General features: G+C 37.4%; 1 protein-coding gene across 2 annotated transcripts in view; it reads right to left on the bottom strand.

Moving 5' to 3' along the window:
- Window positions 1-3,323: 3,323 nt before the first annotated feature.
- LOC149563023 (uncharacterized) overlaps window positions 3,324-23,209 on the bottom strand; it is an 86,737-nt gene continuing 66,851 nt past the window's right edge. Inside the window, exon 4 of one of the 2 annotated variants that reach the window (XM_089826463.1) lies at window positions 3,324-3,591. The gene's annotated coding sequence lies outside the window, so the exon portion shown is untranslated. Of the gene's footprint in view, window positions 3,592-22,159; window positions 22,649-23,209 lie in introns of those variants that run through there. The other variant, XM_089826459.1, reaches the window with a different exon arrangement.

The following is a 23,209-nucleotide window of genomic DNA, read 5'->3' as shown; positions in this document are numbered from 1 at the left end:
CTCTCTTAGCACAAAATGAAGAACAAGGAAGAGAGTGAGCTATTTACTACATTAGGAGAACATGTGTGGGATATGAACTAAATTATTCACTCATTGAACAAGCATGCCTTTTCATCGTCTTTGTAGCCCAGAAGCTAAGACATTACATGCTCCATTAGAAAACAATGCTCATTGCTAAGATTGATCCATTAAAATATCTCCTAAGCAAGGCCACTCTCATAGGGGGCTTAGCCAAATGGGTTATGATCCTTAGTGAATTAGATATAGAATATGTGGACAGAAAAGCAATCAAAGGGCAAGTGATAGCTGATCAGCTAGCTGAAGCACCTATGACAGATGATCATCCCATGCTGATAGACTTTCCAAATAAAACCATCTTTAACATGGATATAACTAATGAATGGAATCTTTAGTTTGATAGATCACATACAAGAAATGGTTCAGGAGTTGGCATTATGTTTATCACTCCCCAAGGAAACATAATCCCCAAGTCATATCGGATAGCATTCAATTGCACCAACAACATAGAAAAATATGAGGCAATGATCACAAGACTCAAGATAGCTATCCAATGGAACATTCAATATTTACAAGTTTTTGGTATTCCCAACTAGTCATCTGCCAAGTTAATGATGACTATGAAACTAAAGTTGATAAGTTAATGCCTTACAAGAAAATGGCAAACTTTCTTAAATCTAAATTTGTCACCATCTCTTTTCGTCAGCTACCAAGAATACACAACAAGCAAGGTGATGTTATGGCTACCATCGATTCTATGATTGATATGCCTTAAAATGTGGAGCATTGCAAGTTCCTTGTCAAACAACTTTTGATTCCAACATTTGAACTCTATCAATCTAAGTTTGTGTGTGAACTTGTTGGTCCTAATTCCCCCTGGTATCAAGACATTCATGATTACCTACATGCCCAAATCCTACCACCTGACTTCTCCAAAAATGAACGTCGAGCCTTTATCCGCCAAGCCGCTAGATATGTCACCATCGGTGACACCCTTTACAAGAGATCCTTTAACCAAACCCTTCTCAAATGCCTTGACTTGCAAAAAGCTAAAACTGCCTTACACGAGGTTCATGAAGGTATATGTGGAGGTCATCTCAATGGTTTGAGTCTAGCTAAGAAACTTGTTAGAGCTAGATATTATTGGCCCACCATGGAACAAGATGCTCATGATTTTGCCAAAACATGTCACAAGTGCCAGATACATAGCAATATGATCCACACACCAGCACAAGAATTACAGCCTCTCATATCTCCATAGCCCTTTTAACAATGGGCATTTGATCTTATTGGAGTTATTTCTCCTCCTTCCTCCGATAGTCATAAGTTCATCATCATAGCAACAGAATATTTTACCAAGTTTGTTAAAGTTGTCCCCCTGACTTTCACCAATGGAAAGTAGATTTCAAGGTTTATTCTAAACTACATCATATGCCAATATGGAGTCCCCTTGGCTATTATTACTAATTATGATAGGTCATTTCAAAAAAAAGATGTGGATAAGCTCTGCAAGAAGTACAACATATACCATGGATATTCTAGTATTTATCATCCACAGGGCAATGGCCAAGCAAAAACATCTAATAAAACCATTGTCAGAATTCTCCAAAAGACTGTCAATGATTATGGTCAAGATTGACACTCACAACTAAATCGAGCTCTTTGGGTCTACTGAACAAGTGTGCATGCTCCCACTCGTGCAACACCATACTCTCTTGTTTATGGCACTAAGGTCATACTTCCCATTGAAGTTGAAATTCCATCATTGAGAGTATCCCTACAAGATGTTGTTGGTGATGAAAACTATTGAATATCTAGACTCCATGAACTAGAAATGCTTGATAAGTGGAGATGAGCTGCCTTGACACATCTAAAAGCTTAGCAAAACTAGCTCAAACAAAGTTATAATAAGAAATTCTGAGGTTGTCATTTTGAGATCGGTGATCTAGTCCTGAAGATGAACTACAAGAATCAGGAGCATAGAGAAAAACCAAGCAAATTTGAACCAAATTGGGAAGGACCTTATGTAGTTATTGTAGCCTTTGGGTCTGGGCTATATCAGTTTGTGACTCCTGAGGGTGAACCACTACCCATGTCCATCAACAACATGCATCTCTACTAGTACTATACTTGATTCTGTCTAAAAGTCCTAAAAAAATAGCAAACAAATGGCAAAAAGTCATTGAACAAAAACAAAGGTGGAAAAAGTCATGAAAAAATGGATGTTGTGATGAAAACCTAGAAAATGAGAATCTTGGGATGAAAATTTGAGTCAAAAGAAAAATTCCATCTAAAAGTGAAAACCTGGCAAATAGGCACCTTGGGCAAGTACCATGGTGAAAATTTGGGAAACAGGCACCATGTGTAATCAGTTGTTGCTCCTCCATCTATGAGGATTCCATCTGGTTTTTCCCCCTTTTGTCATTCCCTAATCATATCCTTCATATTGCAAGACATCCATGGTCCTTGATCATGGCCCACAAATTGGTTAATGTCCATTGTTATCTTACCTAAGCATTACCAGTCTGTACATACCCTTTTGTTGGCCTTTGTACATAGTCTGTGTCTTGTTTGGGGGCATATTACCTACATTTTACATGAGTTTGAACTTGAATTGGGGCATATCTCTAAGCACTTTTATCCATCGAATTTATTGCATATCGAATTAGAGCTAACACTTGTGTATGCTTTTATAATCCTGAAAAATTCTTTAAAATTCAAATATGATCCTTAAAAAACCATTAAAATTCAAATATGATCTTGAAAAAATCCTAAAAATTCAAATATAATCCTGAAAAATCATAAAATTCAAATAATGACCTGAAAAAAATCGTAAAAATTGTAAAAATGTCATAAAAAAACTATAAAAATCATAAAATGTCCTAAAGTAAATCCTAAAAATCGTAAAGTGTCCTAAAAAAATTAATAAAAATCATAAAATGTCTTGAAATAAACCCTAAAAATCATAAAATGTCCTAAAGAAACTAGTTACACAAAAACATCAAATATCCTCAAAATCCCTAAAAAATCACAAAACCCATTGAAAATTCGTAATAAACCTTGTAAATAGTCACAGTGGATTATCACTCCTTTTGCATAAACACTTGCACTTTCGTAGAGTAAAACTCAAAGCACTGCACTTCAATGACAATCACACCTATCTGAGTAATGTGAACCAACAATTAATTCAACATGTCATCATGAACCTATCAACTGAATCCACAAATAGAACTATCACATGATCAACTTGTCAAACACTATCTAAAGACCTAAAACACTAAAAGGCAAGTAATAATGGACAAGAATAGCTTTGAGAGTCTGGGGCATGTATATATGCCTTAGGAAGGGCAAGGTTGTTTTCTGTCTACATCATGCTTGTTTACACAAAAGGTTTTCATTTTTGCTCTGGCCCTTTACGCCATGATGCATTGCATTCCATTTTCCATATCAAATAAAGCTTCAATAACATATAGTGCACTTTACAAAAGAAAAAGTCCTCGCCTCATACTAACTATTCCTCATCTCATCTCCTCTATCTTTTGTATCTCCTTCATCCACCGCCTTGGTCTCATTCTGATACATCAAAAGCATTGTTATCCTGAATTCCTGCATATGTCAAAAGTCCAGAACAATCCAAAGCAATACATCTTTGCATAAACGTGGCATTTGTATTATTTCACATTTCATTTGCATTCATTCCATATCATTTACATTTCATTAGGCATTCATTCATGAGAAAAACATGTGGCAACAATAAAGATGTCATTTCCTAAGCATAACATGTGATAAATCAATGCATGATGTCATCATATAAAAGTCCATATAGAAAAGCATAAATGCATCTATATAAAACATATAAAACATATGCATAATCCATCTCATATAGTCATCATAACATAATTGCATCTCATAAATGTCTCACAAAAGTATCTGAGTACATGACAATGGTTTAAATCAATACTAATTGCCCATAGGCATGAACCATAAAAGAGCATAATAAAAAACCAAAAACCAAAACAAGAGAAGCCCCTCTGTACATGAGCATGTCAGTGTCACTCTGTGTTATCCCTAGCCTCACGGCCTCTATCTAGCATCGAGGATGACCCCTCTACTAGTTGTGGTGGCCTCATTGATCCCATCACCCCTGTACTGCTCTATGTCCTTTGTGTTCATTGTGAGTGAGATCTCGATGCACGGAAGCTCTCTACCCTCTACCCCAATGGCACTACCATCTCATACTGATTCGTCTAGTATTGTGTCTCCATATGTTCCTTGGTCATCATCATAGCCATCTCTCGGAAGTTCAGATCTCTGATGTTGCTAATGAACTACTGGGACTCCTACACTACCCTCTCTACCCTAGGCACTATGACATCCCTCCCTACCATAGCCTAATCCCTCTCCACCATAGCCTAATCACTACATCTCTCTCTACTACAAGCCAGTCTAACTAAAACTAGAGACCTTTGATCAGCTCCATAAGCTCCAACCGGCTAGGTCCTACCTGTACCGGTACTAGCATCCCCCCAGTGTAATCCACTGGATCCCCTTCAACATCCATCACTACTGCATCCACACCTATGTCATCCTCATAATCATCCCCATCCTCTCCCTCACCACCATCCCCATCATCACCTCCACCCCCATTATCCCCACCCTCTACATCATCATCTCCCTCGTCATCGTCTCCTCCTCATCATCATCCTTCCCATCCTCCCTCTCCTCCCCATCATCGTCCCCATATCCTCCTTCCTCGTCATCATCCTCATCTCCTCCCTTGTCATCCTCATCATCCTCCTCACCCTACTCTGCCTGTGATCTCGCTTGTGGCACTGGTGTTGCTGGATTCGTCAAGAGCCTCGGACGATGTTGCGCAAACCATATATCATATGTCGTCATCGTGCCTACATCCACCACATCTATTGTTGCTCCCCATACCCTCAGTTGTAACTCCTCCAGCTGTGTGTAAGCCACCTCTGTCCTGATAGATGCTCCGCACTCCCAGACCTCTCTTTGGACTGTGCAAATAATGTTAGACCTATTGGAGCCTCTTGTATCTCTCCAAACTGTCTATGTACCCACTCTGGTAAGTACATCTCTATCACTAGGTGACCAATCATTATGCACCCTATGAGATAGCGCTCTTGTGTGTAGTATGGTAAGTGAATGTCGTCATCGTCCCACACAAGGCAATCTCTATAAGGTCTCCAGATAAACAGTGTCATAGTATCTAATTGATGCTGAAATAACCATGTGTACTCTAGTGGTCCTTGTGCTAGTATGCCTCTATAATAGTATGAATACCACATGTCCTCCACTAGCTCCCTCTCTACGAGTGGTCTGAATACTACAATATGCTCATATGCCCAGATCTGTAATAGTGTACCCCCAGTACTAAATTCCTTCCTGCCTCTACATGCTACATGATGTAGATAATAGTACAACATCCCCGACATGCATGTTCCCCAAGAAAACATGGTCCCATCCATGATCATCCTCTCTAACACCCGGCCCAATCTGACAGGGAATCCATGTCCACTCCTATTATGTATCAGTAGTCCACCAATACTATCAATCGCTCATGGCATGCCACTAGTAGATCCCATCCAATCTCATAATCCTAGAACCCCAGCTCTACATCTCCACATCCGAATAATTGGTGTAGTGTCACTCGCCCAATAGTCGGGTTGTACATAGCTAAGTATCCATGAATCAGAATCCTAAGGATGTGTCATACATCCTCCAAGGTCACAGTAGCCTCCCCCATCAACAAATGGAATGAACTAGTCTTTGAATGCCATCTCTCCATCAATGTTGTCAATAGGGCTATGTTCCCTCTCACCTCTAGCATAAATGTGATATGGTACAAACCAAGACTTGCCAAGATCTTTCAGTCACTAGCAGTCATCTGATGATGTAGCATCAGGCTCTAAGCTCTATGTTCTCTCATTCGCAATAGGGACAGATCCTCCTACATAACTCTATAGCCTATGTCAACCTTCTATGGCTTTGTATCTAGTTTAACCTATTTTTAACATAAGTTTGACCTAGTTTGACTCCAATTTAACTAAATTTGGCTTTTTTCCAAGCTTGTTTAACTGAGTCGACTTATGTTTGAACTCTTTCTAGGGTTTGGAACATGTCTACCAAGTTTTGGGTCATTTCGAGCTCATTTTCATCATTTTGACCCTCTACCTATCCATTTGTCATCTTTTTCCTCCATCTGAGATAGGTTTGACTTTTTTTCTAACCATGTTGACCTAATTTGACCTATGTTTCCAAATCTTCCTAGGGTTTTGAACATGTGGTCCAAGTTTCAGGTCATTCTAAGTCTATTTGCACCCTTTCAAGCCCTTTGCACTGCTCTTTGTCAACATTCGACTAGGTTTGACCTACATATGCACTAAGTTTGACCAATTTTAACCCCTTTGACCACCTTTGACTAAGTCGTAACCCTTTTTTGACATCATCCTAGGGTCTTGCTAGAGTATCCCAAGTTTCGGGTCAATCTGGGCTCATCTAGACCCCATTCGGAACCCTAGAGCATCTTAGGGCGTAGTTCAGGCCCCCAACTACAACCATGGCGCACTTGGTCATACCAAGTGCACTTGGGCATGCCAAGTGCGCCCACTGCATGGTTGCGTTTTGGGTGTAGCTGGGGCATTTTGATGCCCTAAATTGGCCCCAAGACTCTATTTGACCCTTGACTGACTCCTAAAGTGCATGAAAAGTATAGAAAAGCATAAAATGCACAAAGATGTTTTAGATGCACTCATTGGAGGTCCTACGTTTGCTCGCCATCAGTAGGTACACACTCATTCACCATGATGTTGCTCCATGGGTAACTAGTCCATTCTGCTTGCTCCAGAGCTCTTTTCTACCAAATGTGAGGGTGAAAATGACTTTCAAAAACTTCTCCAAGCCCTTGTATAGCCTATTGTTGCCTAGATGGATGTGCAATAGGAATTTTCTGTGTTGGTCACGATGCCTTTTTACACTCCAGAGCCTATAACTTTCACATTTTAGCTCGGATTTGCGATCCGTCAGTTGCTATAGTTTTATCTTCTCAGTGTCAATGAAATCGACCTATCATATGTCCATGTTGGTCAATTTCTCGAGGGCGCACCAATATATACCATCATTGCTAAGTCATGCTTTTATGACCTTTCTGTCAATGTTCTTTGACACAACACTCTAAATCACATTGTATCAAAGAGGGGCAAAATGTAGACACTGAAAAATGGTTTGCATCAACGGTTTCATCACTATTTTGTACTAACTCATCCCATTTCCTCATTTCACTAATTCTGATCTTTTGGCCAACTTGATTGTATCTCAACAATATTCTTCATCAATTGTATCCTATTTCACATCAATTGCAAATCATTTCAGAACCATTTCAAATCAACTCGAAATCATACCAAATCAACCTAGAATCACCCCATATCTATCCGGAATCACCCAAAATTAGTATTAATCAACTTGGATCATGTCAAACATCCTAAATCTATCATCATTTACCCAATCCTAGGCATTGTTGTGGCTTTCAGTACCTCGAAAACCTATCAATCTATCAAACCCATCAATCTGACCTTCATAATGTCATGGCTCTCACTGCTAGGTCAAACTGTCATTCTTGTCGTTTGATCATAGACATTGTCAAGACCCTCAATCATGACATAATCAAACCATTTTAATAACATTGACAGCATCCATCCATGTTATTATGATCAACCATATCAATCAATCTCGATCCTATAGCAATTACGATATTGGTTAAATGTTGTGTGTCCTTAATTCATGTTATATGTCCTTGGCATGTTATCAATTTTACTCAATCAATAAATTTGACCATGGTTTTGGTATATCCATCATCATCTTAGTCGATCTGCATAATTGTCGCATTTTCATCAAAGGATATCGTCGCACTTATTTAATCAAATTAGCCAATCATCTACTAATATTCTCTATAGGATTTAACCCATAATTTAATCCTATGTCCTTTCACTATTTATTCTTCCTAACCTACCTTTTCAATTAATTGATATTTTATTAATTAATTAATTCATTTTCACAAACCATGGAAATTCTCAATTTCCTTAGTCATGTTTTCCACCATTAATTCCATTTTTACTAATTTCTATGTGTGAAATAATAGATTTTTAATTCAAATATTCTATTTAATATTGACATCATCGTAACACATGGGCATGAAAAATCATGGATTCACCATTTACACATGACTAAGATATGTCATAATCCATATATTCTTATTCCCTTATGTGTATCTATATTTGACTTCCATTGTCATAGATTCTTGGCTTTAAGTAAGATTGAGATGTCACATGGCGCATCATAGATCCTCTTCCATTTATAGCCATGTTTGACTTCCAAGCATCATACAATCCTACATTTGCCATCTTGTGCCATATCCTTCATGGATTCTCAAAGGAATCTCTTGCCAAGTCACATATCCAAGGTGACAAGTCCAATTCTCGCATCTTGTGTGCTGATTATAAATTGAGCATTCTTCCTCTCATTTTGGGTCCCTTGGTCTTTAGTCTTTATGCTTCAAATTACTTCTTCTAGTATTCTCATATCATTATCATTATCATAGACTTTTGCTTCCTAATTGTGTGCATTATAGGCAATTGTAGCTACATCATATAGAGAAGAAAGAAGGACATGGGAACTACAAATGAAAGAGCAGGTTTTTAACTTTGTGTTGCTTTCTTTCTTTGTTTGGCTTTCATGGTAGACTAGTGGGTATCAATGTATGTTTATTGAGCTTGTGATTTGATCATAGTATATTAGATATTAGCCTGTTTTCTAGTCCTACAATCTGCTCCTACAGTCCACTTAGATTTTTTCTTATCCCCTCTCATTGTTTCAGTTAAGGGTTCACAAATACTGCTAAAACATCTTATGTACTTTCTCTAAAAACTAGCCAGTCCATGAAAAGATCTTATCTCTATCACACTCCTTCAAGTAGGCCATTCAAGGATACCATTCACTTTCTCTGAGTCCATTTTCAAACCTTCTACTGAGACTACAAATCCCAGGTACATCAACTACTTCTTTATAAAACTGCACTTCTTCAAGTTTATCAGCAACTTTTAATCCCTCAACTTATCAAACATCTTTTGAATATGAATCAAATGCTCCTCCAATGTCTTAATAAAGAACAAAATATCATCTAGGTAAACAATGACAAACTTACCTAGAAACTCCTTCAGTCCCTCATTCATGAGCCTCATGAAAGTGCTTGGTGCATTGGCTAGCCCTAAAGACATGACTAACCACTCATACAATCCTTCCCTTATTTTGAAAGTAGTCTTCCATTTATCCTTGTGAAATACTTAGCCCCACCCAAATAGTCCATAATATCATCCATTCTTGGCAATGGAAATCTGTACTTGATTCTGATCTCGTTGATAGCGCAAGAATCTATGCACATCCTCCATTCTTCTTTGGTGCTAATATGGTTGGTACAGCACTGGACTCAAACTCTCTCAAATCAACCCTTTCTACAACAACTTATGGACTTGTTAGTTCAATTCTTCACTTTATGTTGTTGTCATTCTATGCACTACCTTGTTTGGCACACTTGCCCCTTGAACCAAACCCATCTGATGATTGATCTTCCTCATTGGGGGCAATCCATCAAGTACATTATCTGATACAATATCATAAAACTCTCCCAACATATTTGCAACTTTTGCAGGTAACTCCTCTACTTCTTCTTTACTATCTTTTGGAATTATAGAAAAACACATGCTCACATTTAATACGTTTGAGAAACTCTTTTCCATCAAAACACATATGCTCACATTTAATACCTTTGAGAAACTCTTTTCCATCAAAAAAACATATTCTGGCAGCACTACATATCTTTTCTTCTTTCTCCTTCAATGGCTTCAACTTATGCTTCACTCCATCCTTGGTCAGAGTGTAGGTATTTTCTCGCCCATCATGTACAACATGCCTATCAAATTGCCATGGCCTACCTAGCAACATATGACATATGTCCATAGGTATGATATCACAAAGTACCTCATCTTGGTAGCTTCTAATCTTAAACTTCACTAAGCATTGCTCATTGACCATAACCTTATGGTCATCTTGTACCCAGGCAATACGGTATGGACGCGCGTGTTTTTACCTTTTTTAGCTTCGGCTTTGTGATCATCATTTCTAACACTAGATTTTCAGTACTTTCACCATCAATGATCACATCAGAACACTTATCTTCACATTTGCACCTAGTGCGAAACAAACTCCTCCTTTGATCAAGTTCATTCTCACCACTCAACAGGACTCTTCTGTTAACTAGGACTTTCCTCTTTCAACATCTTCAAAATGTGATGATCTGACATCTTCATCAGCATGTGCAACTCTAGCCTGGCCTTCTATTCTTTGATATGTCCTTCGCATTAGGAACATTCAAATGCTCTATGCCCTTCTTCTTCGTAGTGAAAACATTCCCCACGGAAGCCTCCTCTTCTAGATCCTTTTCCCTGCCTCTTCCTCTCTGATCTCTATTGTTCTAATCATGGAAATGATTGGAACTGTTTCCCCTCTAGTTTTGACTGCTACTTCCAGCCTCACCCTTGTTCTTCTGATCATCATTATGGCCTCCATAAGATCATTTGCTAGATCTTCACCATGACCTCTTCCACTATTCTTGTTGTTAAACTTTTTGCTCAATTTCTCCTCAACTGTGAGGGGAAACTAGTATTCCTCAATACTATTCATTCGAACCAAACTCAGCTCATTCTGAATACTCAGCCTTGACCCATTGAGATAACTGGCCACTTTCTCCTTATCAGCTTCTGCATGGCCAATTCTAATGAGAACAGATCAAGCTCATAATCCATAGAAATGAATTTTTGCTTTAGTTTAGCTATCATCCAATCCCATCTGGTGATTTTGTCCTTTCCCTTTCTATTCCGCTCCAACTGAACCTCCTACCACCAGGTCTTAGCATGGGCCTTCAATTTCACCTTCACAAACTTTACCCTATCAGGACCCTCAATATCTTCATACTCAAAGTACTCCTACAGTTCATTGATCCAATCGATCAAACTCGTCTAGGTTAAGATTTACCGAAAATGTGGGAACCTCAAACTTAGGTCTTTTTCCAATCTTGGAGATTACCATAAAAAGTCGCTCTTCCTCTAGTTTTACAATTGCTTCTGCTTCGGCATTTTCTTCTTCTTCGTCCTCATCCTTGCTTTCATCTTTTACGAAAAGATTTATTTCTCTATGCATTTGTTCTTCCAATGCTTGCCTTTGTCTTTGGAGGGCTCTAAAACCCTCAGGTGTAACACCTACAGCTCTTCCACCATGCTCGCTTTGTGGAAGCATTTTTTCATGTGTTCATTGAAACCCTAGTGCAAACTGTCTCACAATCGACGAACTACCACCTAGAGTTGTCGTAGACAATGTTCAAGTCTTTCTTAAATAAACAATTTTATGCCACCCCACGAGAAGGTTCTAGACATTTAATCTTAATACCTAGGGCTCACAGACCCTAACAAAACATATAAAATTGGTTAAATACATCTTTGACATTTATTTTGGAAATTTGGGGTAACCCAACTTTGAAAGGCCATAACTCTCAAACCATTGCTCTGATTAGCTATTATAACCACTTTTCGAAAATGTCAGCTTCTGATCTACAAGCATGAAATTGTACTACCACCCTTTCATCAAGTTTCTGGACCTCATTTAGGCACTCTAAGGCCTCCAATGGTGAGCTTGAAGATTTTTCTCCAAAATTTTCAACCAAAAATCTACAATAACTTCTCTAATACTCAAGCTGGAGGAATGAGATTTTTATGGTAGGGTTATAATTTTGAAATGAATCTTCATGTAGAAAATGAGAACATTCTAAGCTCGTATGACAAACTTACTAAAAATAGTAAACTCCCAGAAATAGTAACCACCCTGTCTACTAGTCCTTATTAAAATAGAGAAGTCTGAAAATAAAAATATTTTTTTTGGGTGATGCAAGATTGCTCTTACACTTAGGATGCTCCTCCATAAAAATCAAATTAGTCGGCTCAGATTCTTCAAATCTTCAATTTAACATTGTTTGTTGTCATTCAGCATCTATATTGTTCTATCACTTGATCAACACTAGTTCACTCGACAAACACTAAAGTTTACTAATTCTCAGCACCAACTAAACTCTACTTGGCATTTACTAACATTCACTTGGCCCACACTATTTTTCTTCTTTGCTCGGCACCTATTTATTTTCACTCGACTTCTACTGATTTCTACTTGGCTTGCACCGACTACTTGGCAAGGCTTGGCAGACACATTTCTTACTTGATCTTCTTCCAATCATAACTTGAGTAATCTTTCATTTTAGACTTCAAATAGATAAATAATACACTATAGTATCGATGTCTTACTTGGTCTTAGTGCTCTTTTTATACACCAAATAACTCAACCTTTCTCTATGTGTTTTTGTTATCTCCTCTTCATCAATCAACTAAATGATATCTTTCAGATAAAAAAGCAATTATCTCACCAGTAGGTAGCAGGTTTGACATCATTGAAAAAATTATGATTGTTCCATTATAAATTATTCACTTCAAAACAATCTCATAATAACAATCTACCTCTCTGGCATTGATGGTAAACCAATACCAACAACAATGCAAAAAAGAAAATAATATCTTTGAAATTTCTCCCTCTATCAGTATATGTCCTTCCTCTATATAGGGTAATGTAAGCTTGGTCAATCTTCTTCAATGCATCTCTCTTATATCTCCCTTATTAGATACTTTTCTCCCTCCTTAGGTTATTTTTCCCTCTTTCTCATATCTCTCTCTTTAAAGTATTTCTTATATCTCCCTCTTTGACAACAATGCCAAAGACTTGTTATCTTTGTATGCAGATATAATCAATTCAAGTTCTCACTTTGTCACCTTGCATGTGACTGCAAGTCTACTAATTCAGCTCCTTCATTACTTTAGGAAGCTCCTAAAGTAAGATCCATTGCATCAAGTTGTAAGATACAACATTCAACTAAGTTGATGCAGAGCACTACTCATGCTTCTTAAGTAGTTTTTTGATAGGGGTATCACCCCTAGTTTACCTCTATGATATTCATGTGCATCCTAAGGTAAAGCTTTTGTGAATATATCAGTTACTCATTCTTTTGCGTTCACATATTTCATCCTCACTTCTTTGTCTTGAACCGTTTGTCTTAAGTAATGATACTTGATTGCAATGTGCTTAGTCTTTGTGTGCATCACAGGTTCTTTAATATGTTTATAGCACTTGTATTGTCACAATAAAGAACCATAGGTTCATTGATTTCCTCCTCCATGCTTTTGAGTAGTTGTTTGATTCATACCATATTTGTACAATTTACTATAGCAGCCACATATTCAACTTTAGCAATAGATTGAGATATACAATTTTGTTTCTTACTGGTCCAGGTGACCAATCTCTTTCCTAAAAAAATGATCCGCCGCTTGTTCTCTTTCTGTCATTAATGTTTCCAACCCAATCAGCATCTTTATAGGTTTTTAATTCAAATTTGTCATTTTTCTTGTAGTATAGACCATAATCTTATGTTCCTTTCAGATATCTCATAATTCTCTTAATAGCCATCAAATGATCCTCCTTAGAATTTGCAGAAAATCTTGCAACAATCCCAACAGCTAATGCAATGTCAAGTCTTCTATGTACTACACATTGCAACTTATTAATCATAGACCTATACAATGTTTGATTTGTTTTGGTAGAATCATAAGTCTTTGAAAATTTATGTCTTGTTACCATAGGAGTGCTAACTGGTTTTGAATCCTCTAAATCAAAAGTTTTGAATATTTCCTTCACATACTTGGACTAAGTGATGTATATACCATATTTCATCTAGTATGCTTGCAAACCAACAAAGAACTTGATCTCTCCAAACATAGACATCTCAAATTCTTTCTTCATTTCATTTGCAAATGACTTACATAATTAATTTTGACCTCCAAATATGATATCATCAACAAAAATTTCAGCTATTAAAATACCTTTACCTCCTATCTTCAAGTACAGATTGTTGTTATCATCAGTCTTCTCAAAACCAATCTTCACAAGATAATTGTGAAGCCTTTCCTGCCATGTTGTTGGGGCTTTCTTTAAACCATATAAAGCTTTGTGTAATCTACATACCATGTTCTTGTTGTTTAGATCAAAAAATCCTTTAGGATGTTCTATATAAACCTCCTCTTCTAGTATATCATTCAAAAATGTTGACTTTACATCCATTTGATAAACTTTGAAACTTTTGTATGCAGACTAAGCAAGCAGAGTTCTTACTACTTCCAATCTGGCAAGTAGGGCAAATGTTTCTCCATAGTCTATTCCTTCTTCGTGTGCATACCCTTTGCAAACTAATCTTGTTTTATTCCTTGTGCTTTCACCATTCTCATCTAACTTGTTTCTATACACCCAGTTGGTTCCAATCACATTTTTGTCCTCTGGTCTGGGTACTAGAGTCCATGTCTTGTTCTTCTCAATCAGATCAATCTCTTCTTTCATGGCTTTACTCCAGTCCTAATTCTTTAAGGCATCTTTTACTAACTTAAGCTCTTGCATGTTCAAAAAACATGTATCACTTCTCGTCCTATTCCTTGCCATTGATATAGCTTCTTTATCTCCAATAATTTGTTCAAGAGGGTGATGTCTTCTGACATACTTTGACAATCTTGGTTCTGCTCTTCTTTCTTCAATGGGTCTGTCAACTTTGAAATCACTATGTACTTCTCTATCAAGTAGATCAACATTCCTTTCATGTAGACTTATCTCAGAATCAAAATGTATCTCAACTTCTATCTACAACTTGGCTCATGAATGTAACTTGATTCTTGAATGCAACTCAGCATTCATTGTATGTGAGTCGCCAGTCACTGAAACTTGTTAATTTACAACTTGGTTTACAACAACATCATTAGTAATCATACCTTCACAAAAGTATATAATAAATTTGTACTCTTCAGGTTTCTTCATAGGTTCAGCTTCATGTACCTCTTTATATTCATCAAATTTCACATTTGCACTTTCCACAACTTTGTTAGTGTTAATATTCAAACAATTATAAGCATTACTTCTTATAGAATAGCCAAGGAATATACCTTTGTCACTTTTAGCATCTAATTTTCCATTCCTAAAATCTTTAAGAATATATCACTTTCTTCAAAATACTTCAAAATATTTTACATTGGATGAGTATCCATCCATAGTTCAAAAGGTGTTGAATGAGTCTCTTTCTTGATTTGTACACTATTTAAAGTATAGACATTTGTACTTATAGCTTCTCTACAGTATTTCAAAGCAGTATTCATCATGAGTGTTCTAGCATAGTCCATTACAGATTTGTTCCTCCTTTTAGCAATTCTATTTTGTGGAGAGGTCCTAGGTGCAAAAGTTTGTCTCTTGATTCCTCTATCATTATAGAGCATCTCAAACTCATTTGATGTAAACTCTCCACCTCTGTCAGATCTCAGACATTTCAAGACTTTGCATGTCTCATTTTCAACTCTAGCTAAGTACCACTTAAACATTTGGGAAGCATCAAATTTATGTTTCAGAAACATAACCGTCATCATCCCAGAATAATCATCAACAAATAGGATAATGTACGTGTCACCTTTGTAGCTTTGCACATCAATTAGTCCACACAAATCAGTATGAACTAATAGTAGAATTTCTTTAGAGGAGTGAGTCTTACTTCTAAAACTAGATTTTTTCATCTTGCCTAACTGACATTGTTTGCAAATCATATTGTCAAGTTTCTTCACTTTAGGCAAACCTCTGACTCTTGCCATGTTACTGATACTGACTATGTTATCAAAGTTAACATGACATAACCTCTTGCGTCATAGCCACACATCATCAAATTCTACAACAAGAGAAGCAGCATCATTCATGTCAAGACAAAATAGATTACCTCTAGTCTAATCATCTTTTCTAATTAGTTTCCCATCAGTGTCATAGATATTTTCGATCTTGTTCTGAAACTCAACTTTGCAACCTAAACTATTCAATTGTGACACACTCAACAAGTTATAGTTAAGTCCATCTACATAATAACCATTGTCACACATGATTTTTTTGTCAATTTGATTGATCCTTTTCCTTTTATCAGACAGGGTGCATCATTACCAAACCTTACACTATTTCCATTGTAATAATCGAGGGTAATGAACTTACTTTTATCTCTAGTCATGTGATATGAACACCCATTGTCAATGATTCATCTATCACTCATGTTCACATAAGATACTAGTGCAATTGCCTCATCCTCATCAGAATCATCCTTCATTGCAACATACACCACTTCATCATCATGGTCATCAGATCCATCTTTGGTTTCTGTTGTAACAAAGGTTTGCACCCTTGTCCAAAGTTTTTACCTAAGGACAACCTTGTGAAACATGGAAACAAGCTCCAAGCTGTGAGACTTGAACTGTGAGGTTAAGTCTCCGGAGAAGGCTAGCTTCCTTTACTATCAAGGTGCACCTAACTACTTTTGGAGAGGAAAAGGGAGAAGGAATGCATGAAAACAAATCTACCTACTCTAACCTAAGGAGGTGATGCACCAAAATAGAGTGTTCAAACCCATCTCTGCCCATACATGCACTATTGAACCATCATGACACCAAAAGATATACACATTCAGACTTGTTTTAATCTAACAATCACATGCAGATCAGAAAACCCAAATGAATGACACAAGGAAAGAGAGGATTCACTTACATACCATTCATAGGTCAAAAGAGATACAGCCATGCAGATTGCAGGTATTCATAATACACCAATGAGAGGCAAATAGTTCTTGCACTTTACATCAATGGCTGAAGGAGATAAGGCAGAATGCCATACAGTTCAGAGGCAAAGGGAATTCACACATGAAATTGTAGAGCAATATCAAAGAAGTCAGAGAAAAGTCGACCTTTGAAAAATTTACAAAAATTGCCTTTATAGTTCAGGCATAACTGAGATGTCCTCTTACTGAAGTTACTCCACAACCAATGCCATTAAGCCCTTCAGAGAATAATCATGGAGATCTAAAGAAATCTGATCTGATTACAGATCCAGGTGCAATGATATCTGATCTTGTTAGAACAGGGCCCTAAGAAGACAGAAACGGTGCCATTAAATACTTCTGAACAGGTATATGGATCAGATCAGAGATGGTGGAGTGTTTCCTGCATTCACTTAGTTCAGTGCTCATTCGAGGGTGGTTGGCATTGATCACAAGGATCAAATCGCGCAACAAAACTCAAATTCCCCTATTTCTAGCTCGTGAATCAGCATGATCAGTAGGTCAACCGAATATTGCACCCAAGTTAGGCCACGTGGGCCAATAATTTCATTTTATTTTGCCACTCTGCAAGTCTCCACGCAGTTGACCAACACCTTTACTAACTGCGCCACCTCCTCAAATCCTAACCACGATGCAACCACCAACCGCCAGCCTTAACCACGTTGCCTAGTTGCAACGTATCTCCCCGAGGCCCGCGAGGACATGTGGCGTTTAGGCGCTTCCCCGCAATGTTTAACTCTCTCGTACTTCCATATTGCGAGCAAGCGTTGATCGTCGATCTGCACAAGATCAACAATTAGGAAAGACTCTCCATTCACTGTGCCTATCCATGAAAACTTGGGCCCACAAAAACACTCGGCATCCGACCTGGTCTGACTTGACATTACCCTCGCATACAACTGGTGCCACCTAGAACAAAACTGACCCCACAAGGACACACAGCAACAAGGCGCTTGCCCGTATTGTTTAATCTCCTCACACTTGTTAATGCAGGGAAGCGCCAGCCTTTGATCCTCTTTAAATCCACGGTGATCATAATTTCGCAAGACTGCATACCTAGTCAACTAGACGGGCCAATGAGATGCCTTCGTTGTACTCTGACTCGACTGACAAATGCCATGGAAGATGGGCCGTCATTACCTCTTTGAGAAGGGTGGGCCCATGACGTCACGCTAGCCACATGTCGCAAGGGCGCATAGCTGCATTTCTTAAAATCCTCACATCTTCATCTTGTGGGCATGCGCCAGCCGTTGATCTGATTTGAATCTACGGTGCTATATAACCTGTACCTTCTAAAGCTTTGTGAATATCTGTCGCGACATCATCCAGACACACGTCACCAGGGCGCTTGCCCGCATTGTCAAGAGGTTTGACAGAAGACAAAATGCGAGAAAGCGGGTGCCAATCAAAATACCAGCTCACCCTACCACCTTGGTTGCGGCAGCTTCAAACGAGACGAACCCACCCACCACGCGTCACAAAGGGGCTTCCCCGCAATACGTAAAGGTCGCGCATTTGGAAAATGTGGGAAAGCGCCTACCGTGGATCTGGGCAAGATCTGACGATGCGGAATGTTGCAGGTCAGCGGAAACAAAATAGGAAATACCACAAATTTTAAATGCTTTATTATTATTTTTTTATATTTCCATGGCGTTAAAATAATAAAATAGTGGGAAGTAGCCGTTGGGTGCGCTATGTTTGAATTCAAATTTTTTGGCAGGGGCAAAAATAGTAAAAGTTTCCTCCTCAACAATGTAGCAAGAATTCTTTCTTTTATCTTTATAATCTTTGTTGTTCTCATCTCTTTTTATTTCTGTATTTGTCTCCACTACTATTGTTCTTCTTTTCTAGACATCTAGCAGCAATATGACCAACCTCATTACAATTAAAGCACATGATAAGTAGCTTACTTTTGAATTTGCCTTTGCCTTTGTGAAATCTCTTTGCTAGCAAAGCTTCAAGTTGTTCTACATCCTCATTTGTATCACTATCACTAGAGACATATTTGACCTTTTTCTTTTTCTCTTTTGATTCCTTTAATGATAGTTTAGCTTTGAAAGCAAATTCAACATTTTCAATTTTGAAATTATCAAAATTAGAGAGTTCAAAGGCAGTGAGCCTACCTATCAATCCTTCAAGGCTCAGGTTACTACCAAGTATACATCTTAGTTCTTGTATGGCAGAAACTCTAATAGCATAGATAGGTAATAGTGTTCTCAGTACTTTGTTGATTACAGTCTCATCGTCAATAAGACCATTATCTCCTCTAATAGAATTCACATCTTTTATTCTTGTGCAATATTGGACAATGTTCTCATCTTTTCGCATTCTCATGTCATCAAACTTCCCTCTTAGGCTTTTAGATTTGGCTCTCAAACCATTTGTATCCCCTCCATAAATTATTTGTATAGCATCCCACATCTTATTTACACTGTCACAATCTATAATGTCATCAAACTCAGAGTAACTTAGGGCAGAAGCAATCTTCAACATTGTCTGATTGTGTTCTTTCTTCCTTTTCAGATCATCTACAGTAGGAGCTCCAGCACAATCAACATGCTCAGTGGTGATGGTAGATTTAGTCTCCAAGACCTCCTAGGTATAGCTCCATCAAACTTTTCTAGGCAAGAAAGTTTTTCTTATACAGTTTGGGCACCTCCTTTTTATACATCCTGATCTTTGGCTATTAGTACCTTCAAACTATTCCTCTCAAGCACTATGGCTTTTATACCAATTGTTGGAATTCTTTAAAATAACTTAGAGGGGGGTGAATCAGTTATCCAATGTCCAGATGTACAAATAAAACTTTTCAGTACTAATCATATCCATACTCATAAAACCTTATCATGCATGCATCCATTAGATCATACAATACTTTGTAGGTTACTAGCCTAGGTCAAAATAACTTTGCAAAAATGTAAACATGAAATACCATAAGAACATTCACACAATTTAACACAAGGGTTTTACATGGAAACCCAATTTGGCAAAAACCACTAGTTACATGCTCTAATACTCACTCTTTTGAAGTGATACCCTGTGAAAGGCCAACCCTGTTAAAGGTTACAATACACACTGTTAAATGTGATCTAGTTAAAGCATTTCAATCACCCTGTTAGAAGTAAGCTTTGTTAGAGGAATTTAGACCATTCCATTAAAATGTCACATGGTTAAAGGATTTACAAATGATTGTTAGGTCAACCTTAATCCAAAGGATTTTATCCACACTAGTACAATTATTAGAAAGTAATAGCAGAACTTGATTTGATAAAAACTTACAACTCACTTGCAGATTACAGATCTTTGTTTCATTCCTTCATTCTACTTGGCATTCATACTCTTCAGTTATGATAGCTTGTTCACTCTTCAAGCCTTCATCCCCTTAAACCTTCTTGCTTTGTATGCCAACTATGATCTCTTATATTCGGCCACTAGATGAAGCAATACCCTAGACTTCTTATCTTCCTTAAGTTCTCGCACATGACAACCTTTGCTTCTAGTCAACAATCTCTATAAATAGAGAACTTAGATCTTTTTTCGCTTAACCACAATCATCCATTTTAGAGTTAGATTTAATTAATCTACCCACTTTTCCATTTTGTTCCTCTAAAAAATTCATCTACAATCTTCTTTGAATTCACCTCAAAATGGTTTGCCTTGAATTTTGTGTCACCAGCTCATCATAGTTATCTTCCACATGCTTCACATAATTCAAGAAATCAAATTAGTCAGCTCAGATTCATCAAATCTTTGATATAATGGTATTTTTTGTCACTTGGCATCTATATTGTTCTGTTACTCAGTCAACACTAGTTCATTCGGCAAACACTAAATTTTACTGATGCTCGGCACCAACTAAACTTTACTCGGCATATACTAACATTTACTTGGCTCGCACTATTTCTCATCTTTTCTCGACACCTATTGGTTTTCACTCGGCTTCTACTGATTTCTTCTCGGCTTGCACTGAGTGCTCGACAAGGCTTGGCAAACACATTTGTTACTTGATCTTCTTTCAGTCTTAACTTCAATAATCTTTCATTTTAGACTTTAAGTAGATAAACAGTACACTATAGTATCAATGTCTTACTTGTTCTTAGTGCTCCTTTTATACACCAAATAACACAACCTTTATCTAGTTGCTCTTGTTATCTCCTTTTTTCAAATCCTCTTCATCAATCAACTAAATGATAGCTTTCAAACCAAAAAGAAATTATCTCACTACTAGATAGCACATTTGACATCATTGACAAAATAATGACTATTCCATTAGAGGTTCTTCACTTCAAAACAGTCTCATATCAATAATGTTGTCACCAAATGTTCCTTGGTCATATGTACTTATCTTCCATGTCCTAAAGCATCTCTAGCCCTAAGCTCACTCAGTCCTCAAGGTGATCCAAACTCAAGGAAGTATGGCAGGGACAACCATACAAGGTGTAGAATGGTGCCATACTAATAGAGCTATGATATCCATTGTTGTAACAAAACTCCACATGAAAATATAAGTAATCTTCCTAATGGCCCAGTCAATCCATAACATACATCCAAAGCATATCCTCCAAGACCTGATTTACCCTTCCTATTTGTCCATATGTTTGTGGGTGATAGGTTGAAGTGAAGTTCAGCTATGCACCTAACACCTTTTGGGGTGATGTCCAAACGTCTGAGGTGAATACATGTCCTTTGTTTGAAATAATCTTCTTAGGTATCCCATGAAGTCAAACCACATCCTTCATAAAGACTTCAGACACTGTACTAGTTGTATAAGAAGACTGAATGGGAACAAAATGTGCTACCTTTGTGAGCCTACCCACAACTACCATGATAGCATCATGTCTCTACAATGTCAAAGGAAACCCAAATTTCAGGTTCAGAGTTTGGGTCTGTTTTTATCCTACCTTTACATTTGTTATGGTCCGTACAGTCTTTCAGTTTCTTAAATGAAAGCCCCTCTAATAAATTTTTTTTTAACTGACTAAGATAGACTCTTTAAAAGAGGTTACATAAAATGTGCCAAGTCACTTTACTCTTGGAAGTCCAGATATGTTGATAAAAGCAAGCATTTCATTTCATAAATATATGCGAATCTCAACTAAAACTAGTCAAACTTAAATGGTATACATGTGCATATTTTTCTTTTCTTTTCTTTGTTTTTTAATTAAAGCTTAAAAAAGGTAACAATATAAAACAGAACACAGCAGATCAGCCGGGTTCTGGCACAGCAAGGATCCTGCAATCATAATAAATACTGATTGTAGACGAGCATAACAGCTAACTCACTAGAGATATGAAGTCTATAGCAGAAAAGATGCATTGATTGCAGAGGAAGATTGTAGTGATACAACAAAAATTGAATCATGCCTCTTCTGAAAGAAGACTTAGAGGCTAAACCAAATACAGTATATTAAGCTAGGGCTTAAACTCATCCAGGCACATCTGAAAAATATATGGAAGAAGCTATTATTTTATTATGTCCCCTCTTCTCTTTCTGTCCTTAATCTTTGGGCCTCTTTTTTCCTTTTTAACCCTTTCACTCCTCCCCTGGTCTGCAATCTGTTTATTAATTTATCCTTCAGCTCTCTTCTATCCTGATGATGGATCACAGAGTGTGATCTGAAACGTTGAAGCCAAAAAAAAAAAATTTAACACAATCCTTTCCAGAAACTGCAGCTTACTATATGATGGATTGTGGAAAATGGATGTCTTTAACATGCCTAACACTCCATACTCTGTCGCCATAATTGCTGCAACCAAAAAGTGACAATTCCCTGCAGCACAAACAGACTGTGCAGCAAACAAACAGTCACTGACAGTAATGACAACTGGAAATAGAACAAAAGATGACGAGCATGAAATCAGAAATTTGATACAGTTGCCACCATCTCTGTAGAAGACATAGAAGTACAAAAACAATACAACGAATACAGCACCAAACAGCAGTAGAAGTAGCATCCAAAGGTTGAAAGGTTGAAAGTGTCCTACATAACCAGCATAGACAGCTGCCAAAAGAAAGAGAAAAAATACCTAGAATAAACTATAAACAGAAGATCAATGAAGAGGAAATGAACAGCAATAGTGGGCTACCAAACGATTCTTTCTAAATCCTTGAACAAACATTTCAGACACGGGCATAATACTCCACCACGGCTCTAGGATGGTCAGCTGACTATGACCTGTGCTGTATAGATACCTTCTAGAATACAGCATCACTATATACCAATAGACTAACTGCCTGTTATTGCTACCTGTTACAAATGGTCTCTCATTGTCATTTTAGTGAATAGCAAAAAAACTGTAAAATCACTATTAGTAATGTTCTTGCAAAATTATATCAAATTTTGAAAT

This window comes from Cupressus sempervirens, chromosome 4, assembly GCF_028749045.1.
Source record: "Cupressus sempervirens isolate cs-2001-9-10 chromosome 4, ASM2874904v1, whole genome shotgun sequence".
Taxonomy (NCBI): Eukaryota; Viridiplantae; Streptophyta; class Pinopsida; order Cupressales; family Cupressaceae; genus Cupressus; species Cupressus sempervirens.
The sequence above is the reverse complement of the archived record's forward strand: the minus strand, read 5'-3'. Positions and strand labels throughout refer to the sequence as shown.